We start from the raw sequence: 8,532 nt of genomic DNA, 5'->3' as shown, positions 1-8,532 counted from the left end.
TACAAACAACATATATCTCTCAATTTCCTGGGCCCAGTACAAACACCATATATCTCTCATATCTCTCAACTTCCTGAGCCCAGTACAAACACGTCCCACCATATATCTCAACTTTAGAAAAACACCACCTGGAAAAAATCCCTGATAACGACACAGCTGTTTGTAGTTTTACTGAAAGCATGGGAACCAATAGATCACCACTAAATGTATAACTTAATATGTTAACCAATTGTAATGCTGTAACCTAAAGAATTCCCTTGTTCCTCTGTAACCTTACAAGTCCTATTTACATCAGGCTATAAAAAGTGAGTGCACGCATTGTTCGGGGCCCTCTTGTATGTCGTGGAACGGAGGGACCAAGTTCGAACTTGCAGTAAAGATCCTTGCCGGCTTGGCTTTGACTCTGGACTCTGGTGGTCTTCTTCAGGGAATAAACGATCTGGGCATAACAAGGGTTTTTACAGAGGTAATCAAGTTAAAATGAGGTGATTCGCTGGGCCCTAAACCAATATGACTATTGTCTTTATAAAAAGGGGGAAATTTGGACAGGAAGACATGCACAGAGGATGATGATGTGAAGAAGCAGGGAGAAGATGGCCATCTACAAGCCAAGGAGAGAGGCTTGGAGCAGACCTTCCCCTCAGAGGAAACAAACCCTGCCAATACTTTGATTTCAAACTTCTCACCCCCAGCACTGTGGACAATAAATGTCTGTTGTGTAAGAAGCCACTCAGTTTGTGGTACTTTGTTTTGGCAACCTGAACAAATAAATACAGAGGGTAATGATAAGGAAAAGCCCTACCAGTGGATTGCTTGAGCTCAGGAGTTCAAGGCCAGCCTGGGGACCATGGTGAAACCAGGTCTCTACAAAAAATACAAATGTTAGTCAGGCATAGTGTCATGCACCTGTAGTCCTAGCTACTCAGGAGGCTGAGATGGGAGGATCGCTTGAGCCCAGGAGGATGAGGCTGTAGTAAGCCATGATCATGTCACTGCACTCCAGCCTGGTTGACAGAGAAAGACCTTGAGAAAGAAAGAGAGACAGACAGAGAGAGAGAGACAGAGAGAGAGAAAAGAAAGAAATAAAACGCTCCACCATCCCTGGATTCACTTGTATTTCCAATGAACTAAGCCTGGGCTCTTCCTGGTGATGGATTGAACTTATCTTTGCATTGAGGAGATATTGTTTTTAAAAATTATGAGCTCTAAAGGAAAGGTTTTTGTGTTCAATACACTCTCTAAGAAATGAATAAGAATGTTCACTTAATCTTTGTAAAGGTCCTTAAGAGTTAAGCTTTGAGTGGACAGGCTGTTTCTTGATGATGCCAAAAGGATGAGGTATTACTGTAAAGCAGAAAAACTTATCTCTGTGTGGTATCAATAAAGTTCCATCCAAATCATAGCTTACTTAGAATGCTGAATATTTGTTGTCTTTTTCAAACGTGAGAAAACAGATTTTGGCTTTATTGTAATGCTGGCTGGAAGGCTTACTTGCCACATGGCCACAAGGTGGCAGGGCAGTGCCATTCTTCTGAAAGCCACCAGCAAAGTAAAACGCAGCTAGGACTATGTGGCCACACGTAGGAAGTCAGCAATTCTCTTCATGTTTACAAAGTTGAACTTTCTCTCTCTTTTTAAGCACTCCCTTTTAATGAAAATCAAAGTAGCATATGTTTTTAATTGAAAATGTTATCCTAGGCAACATAGTGAGACCCTGACTTTACAAAAAATTTAAAGATTAGCCAGCCCTGGTGGTATACATCTGTAATCCCAGCTACTTAGGAGGCTGAGGCATGAGAATCACTTGAACTCAGGAAGTGGAGGCTGCAGTGAAGAGATTGTGCCGCTGCACTCCAGCCTGAGTTACAGAAAGAGACCCTGTCTCAAACACACACACACAGAAAAATAAAAAGAATAAAACAAAAAATTCATTATCCCACCACTCAGAAACAAACATGGGATGTGTAGACCATTCCCAGCCTTCTCTGCCAATGCCACCTGCTTAGGATACCCCTCTCTCACCTGCTCTGCCTTGTCTGTCTCACTTCCTCACGCTGCCTAATGTACCCCTCCCCATCTTTCTTCTTAACACTCACTACTATTTCGCAGCAGTTGTCACTGCCTCCTCTGCTAGTCCGTGAGCACCATGTGGGCAGAGAACTTGTCCTGTCAACCCTTACTACTAGGAGCAGCAGTCCCAAGATGTCAACCCACTGCATTGCAGAACTGTCTATTTCTCCCTTCAAGTCTGTCATTTTTTTGGCTTTATACATTTTGGAGTTCTATTGTTTGGTGCATGTCTTAGTCCCTTTTGTGTTGCTATAAAAGAATACCTGAGACTAGGTAATTTATAAAGAAAAGAGTTTTATTGAGTTCATGGTTCTGCAGGCTGAGGATCTCAATGGCATGACCCTGGCTCTGGCAAGGGCTTCTGTGCTGAGTCACAACATGACAGAGAAGGGCAAAGAGGAAGCAGACGTGTGAAGAAAGAGAAACCTGAGGGGTGACCTGGCTTGTAACAACCACACTTGTAGAAACTAATCAACTCCTGTGAGAACTAATCCAGATCCAGTCTTAAAACAGGAAGAACTCACTGACTACCTTAAGAACAGCACCAAGCCATTCATGAGGGATCTGCCCTTATGATCCAGACACTGCCCACTAGGCCCCACCTCCCAACACCACCACATTGGGAATCAAATTTCAACAGGAGCTTTGGCAGGAACGAAAAAAAAACCATGCCCAAATCATAGGAGTGCATATATGTTTATTATTGTTATATCTTCTTGATAAATTGACCCTTTATCAATGAATAGTGACTTTGCTTGTCTTTTGTCATTTTAACTTCATGTCTAATGTATCTGATATTAGTAGAGTTATACCAGCTCTATTTTGGCAATTATTTGTGTGGAATAGCATTTTCTGTTTATTTTCAGCCTATTTGTATCTTTGGACCTAAAGTTAGTCTCTTGTGGGCAGACAGCATGCTTTTATTTTTTAATCCTCAGTTTTTGTCTTTTAACTGGTGAGTTTAAGTTATTTATATTTAAAGTGATTACTGATAAGGAAAGATTTATTTTTGCCACTTTGCTCTTAGTTTTATACATTTTTTATGTTTCCCCCCAATTCTTTCAATATTGCTTTCTTGTTTAATTGTTTTTTTTCTAATATAAAGTTTAGATTTCCTCCTAATTTTATTTTCTGAATATTTTAAAATTATTTTCTTAGGAGCTGCCATGTGCTTTCAATTAACATCCTAATTTTTAAAAAAATAATCGATAGTTATCTCTCTGTATCTATGGAAGGTTGGTTCCAGGACTTCCCTTGGACCACAAATCCTCAGATGCTCAAGTCTTTATATAAGATGGTATAATATTTGCATATAATGTACACACATCTTCCTGTATACTTTAAATCATCTCTAGATTACTTACAATACCTAATAAAATGTAAATGTTATATAAATAGCAGTTATGCTGTACTATCTTTCAAATCCATATGGTTTTATTGTCATATTATTATCTGTATTGATGTTTTCAAATACTTTTGACCTTTGGTTGGTCAAATCCTCACATACAGAATGTGTAGATACTGAGAAGTAATTACAATTATTATCATTATGAATAAATTTCAATACTATAATTGAAATTGGTATCAGGTTAGCTTTAATAATATACAAAAACTCTGCTCCTATACATCTGTCTCTTCCTTTTATGTTGTTATTGTCACAAATTACATCTTTATACATTGTCTCCCATTAACACATTTATAATAATTTTATGCATTTATCTTTAAAATTATATATGAAACAAAAGAAAATTTACAAGGCAAAACATAATATTGGCTTTTGTATTTACCAATGTAGTTGCCTTTACCAGAGTAGTTATTTAAGGAAAAGAAAAAAGAAAGAACGAATTACTCTGGTAAAGAACTACATTGGGTTTTTTGTTTGTTTGTTTGATTGTTTGTTTTTTAGGTAGGGACTTGCACCCAGTCTGAAATACAGTAGCACTGCATAATCTTGACTTGCCACAGCCTCAACTTCATAGGCTCAAGCAATCCTCCCACTTTAGCCTCCCAAGTAGCTGGGACCACAGGGATGTGCTACCATGCCTGGTTAATTTTTCTATTTTTTGCAGAGTCAGAGTCTCCCTATGTTGGCCAGGCTGGTCTCGAACTCCTGGGCTGAAGTGATCCTCTCACCTCAGCCTCTCAAAATACTGAGATTATAGGCATGATCCACCATGGCCAGCTGTATTTCTTTGTATGCCTTCTAATTCCAATCTTATGTCTTTTCATCCTGGGGGACTCTTTTTAATATTTCTTGTAGGGCAGGTTGGCTAGTGATGAACTCTCTCAACTTTAATAGGGATATCTTAATTTTTGCTTCATTTCTGAAGTAGAATTTAGTCACATATAGAATTTTTGGTTGACAGCTTTTTTTTTCTTTCAGCACTTTAAGTATGTAATCTACTGTCTTTTGGCCTACCTAGTTTCTGCTGATACATTAGCTGTTGATCTTATTGAGGATCCTTTGTACATGATGAGTAGATTATTCCTTGCTGCTTTCAAGATTCTCTCTTTGTCTTTGCCTTTTGAGAGTTTTATTATAGTATGTCTTGGTGTGTATCCCTTTGAGTTTATCCTTCATGGGGTTTGTTCAGCAACTTGGATGTATGGACTCATGTTTTCTTTTTATCCAAAGTTACTACCTCTTAATATTGTTGAAGTTTATTGAGTTATTATGTTTAGAGAACTAAAACAATGCCTGGCATATAACACCATTATGAAATATCAGTGTCTTTTTTTTTAATGTCAATCTACTTCTGTCTAAATCTGAGAAGATCTAATCAAAACTCTAGTAAATACATATCCTCTCTGTGTCCCAATTTTCTCATCCTCAAATGGAAATAACAATAATACCAATCTCACAAGCTAGCTGTGAGAATTAATTAATACACTTAAGAATTTATATCTCTGGCAAATAATATTTTGCTATTATTAGTATAATAATAATTATTATTGGTTGTAAATTCTAGTATATAAGAAGCCCAGATTGAAGTTGCCAGTTTGTCTTGTAAGGAGGTTGGAAGTTGTCATTCCCATTTTCACAACAAATAAAAAGCTGAAAAAACTGAAAATTAACCATTTTTTATAGCTCCATCAGATAATTGAGATCACAGGGCTAACCACTGGCTCCCAAGTTAGGAGTGAAATCGTTGCAAGTTGCTGGAGTTTCAGTGTGGAAAAACTTGGCCTCTCAAAGGCCAAGTCTTAAGGGGTCCCACACAATTATACATTTTGTCTTCAGTATCCCTACTAGGTTCTCAAAATGAGAATTAAAAAAAAAAATCTCCTCATGCTTCTGGCAGGGGGAGGAGAAAGTAGTCATTTTGAAATGCACACAGAGAATTCTACAGATGGTTCAACTTATAATTTTTTGACTTTATGACAGTGTATAAGCAATATGCATTAATTAAGTAGAAATTATATTTTGAATTTTGAGTTTTGATCTTTTCCTGGGCTAGCAATACAAGACACAATAATCTTTCTTGGTGCTAGGCACTGGCAGCAAACCACACCTCCTGGTCAGTCACAATATCACAAGGGTAAACAACTGATACTCTAAGGTGTACTGTGTTGCAAATAATTTTGTGTTTTTGTATCCCATCATGTATACAAAATGTCCATCTGTGTCTCCTGCTTTGAAGAAGAAGAAGAAGAGGAAGAAGAAGAAAGAAGAAGGAAGAAGGAAGAAGAAGAAAGAAGAAGGGGAAGAAGAAGAAGGAGGAGGAGGAGGAGGAAGAAGAAGAAAGAAGGAGAAAGAAGAAGAAGAAAGAAGAAGAAGAAAGCAATTACCTTTTTTTTTGAGGCAGGGTCTAGCTCTGTTGCCCAGACTGGGGTGCAGTGGGCACAATCATGGCTCACTGCAATCTCTGCCTCCCAGGCACAAGCAGTCCTCCCATCTCACCTTCAGAGTAGCTGGAACTAGAGGTGCATGCCACCATGCCCAGCTAATTTTTTTGTAGAGACAGGATTTCACCATGTTGCCCAGGCCGGTCTCAAACTCCTGGACTCAAGCGATCTACCCACCTTGGCTTCCCAAAGCACTGAGATTATAGGAATGAGCCACCGTGTCCAGCCACAATTACTCTTTAAGGTAAAATTTTACTTAATTGCCCAGCATAAAGGCAGCAAGCCAGTAATGGCCACTGCACATAAGTTAGAACCTTCACAATTGACAATCTCAACCATCTTAAAGGATGAGAAGCAAATAACTAATGCAGTGAAATTATCAGTATTGGTTAAATCCACTCTCATCACAAAGAAAAGAGCTGGACTGATTATATGAAAAAAATTATTTGTTATCGGGATGGCAAACCAGATAGAGAACATACCATTTAGCCTACTAATGATCCAGGCTAAGGCAAGAAGTCTTTTCAACACATTAAAAGAATATACAGATGATCCTAGATATATGCAAATGTTTACCTCAAGTTATGGGTAGTTCCAATGCTTCAAAAAGTGTCATAATTTTCATAATGTGAGGCCAGTGGTGAGGCAGGAAGTGCCAATATTGAAGGTGCTAAAGCTTTTAAGGAAGAGCTGTACAGGATAATTATAGACAGGAAATATTTTCCAGAACCAATATTTAATGATGAAATGAGGTTGTTCTAGGAGTATATGTCAGAGCATACACACATTTATGGAGAATCCAAGACAATGCCAGGATTCAACACATTCAAAGACCGTTTTGCATTCTGCTTTTGAGTGGAAATGTGGAGGAGTTCAAATTAAAGTCTTTTCTAACCTAACACTCAGATAACTCTAGAACACCCAAGAATGTGAGTAAGCAGACATTTCCTAATTATTGTCATCATAACAAGGAAGCCTTAGTGACATCAGCATTGTTTGAAGACTAATTTTTGAACTACTGCGTTCTGCAGGCAAGAGACTATTGTAGGAAACACAATATCCCATTCAAGATGTTTCTGATCTTAAATATCACTCCAGGACATTCACAACATATCAGTGACATGCATTCTGATGTAAAGGTTGTATATCTTGACCCCTGAACACAGCCACACTCATTCTACCAATGGACCAAGATGCAATAGCTCCATTCAAAGCATACCATTTATTCCGAAGCATACTATTATCCCCTTCCATTCAATCTGTACCAATGATGAGTCCTAGACACCATCTGCTATTCAAGAAGTTTGTTCTGGTAGAGTTCTTATAAGGCTGATAGCAGAAGCAGGCCAGTGGCATGGGTTAGATAAAACCAGAGGGTCAGATGACTAATTGATTGGGAAGGTCTCTGTCCAGACAACATTTTCAGAGTTTAGAGAATCTTTCCCTCTTTTTTCATATCTGTGTTCAGTCCAGGTTAATTACCAGATAATTCTTTCATAAAGGGGGTTTAAGCTATTTTTGTAAGGGTAAGTTTTATTTTAAGGCTTCTGAAAATTTTATCCGTACAGAGGTACCCTTGTGCTCTAGGCCTTGCCTTCTGGAAATCACCATATCAGGTTGGAAATCCCTGGTCAGGTTGTATCATACTGCTGAGTAACACATAGTGCCATATCCCTGTGGTATGCTTAAGTGGTCTTTATGGCTACCATTAGTCTTACAGTCACAATATGTCTCCAGGTTCTAATGGGAAAAGTAGGCAACATGTAAGAACAAATGGGTACTGTAAGTAGAGAGAGGGAAACTCTAAGTAAGGATCAAAATGAAACAGCAGAAATGAAAAACAATGTAGCAGAAATGAAGAATGCTTTGATGGGCCCATCAATAGACTGGACATGCCAAGGAAAGAATCAGTGCTTGAAGATATGTCAGTAGAAACTTCCAAAATGGAAATGCCAAGAACAAAAAGAATGAAAAAGGCAGAAAAGAAAATCCAAGAACTGTGGGAGAATTACAAAAGGTATAACATACATATAATGGAAATGCCAGAAAAAAAAAGAGAGAGAAAGGAGAAGAATAAATATTTGAAGTAATAGTGACAGAACTTCCCCAAATTAATGTCAGATACAAAACAACAGATTCAGTAAGCTCAGAAAAGCCCAAGTGAGATAAATATAAAAAAATATACACCTGCTTTTTCCACGCTACCTATAGAGGGGTCCATACGGCGTTGTTCTGGATTGCTCTCATTTCAGATTCCCGTCGTAACTTAGAGGGAAACTTTTCACAATGTCCGGAGCCCTTGATGTCCTGCAAATGAAGGAGGAGGATGTCCTTAAGTTCCTTGCAACAGGAACCCACTTAGGTGGCACCAATCTTGACTTCTAGATGGACCAGTACATCTATAAAAGGAAAAGTGATGGCATCTACATCATAAATCTGAAGAGGACCTGGGAGAAGCTTCTGCTGGCGACCCGTGCCATTGTTGCCATTGAAAACCCTGCTGATGTCAGTGTTATATCCTCCAGGAATACTGGCCAGAGGGCCGTGCTGAAGTTTGCTGCTGCCACTGGAGCCACTCCCATTGCTGGCCGCTTCACTCCTGGAACCTTCACTAAC

The sequence above is a fragment of the Rhinopithecus bieti genome, unplaced genomic scaffold (genome assembly GCF_001698545.2).
Source record: "Rhinopithecus bieti isolate Rb0 unplaced genomic scaffold, ASM169854v2 scaffold_56697, whole genome shotgun sequence".
In the NCBI taxonomy this organism is placed as follows: domain Eukaryota; kingdom Metazoa; phylum Chordata; class Mammalia; order Primates; family Cercopithecidae; genus Rhinopithecus; species Rhinopithecus bieti.
This window is presented reverse-complemented; position numbering follows the sequence as displayed.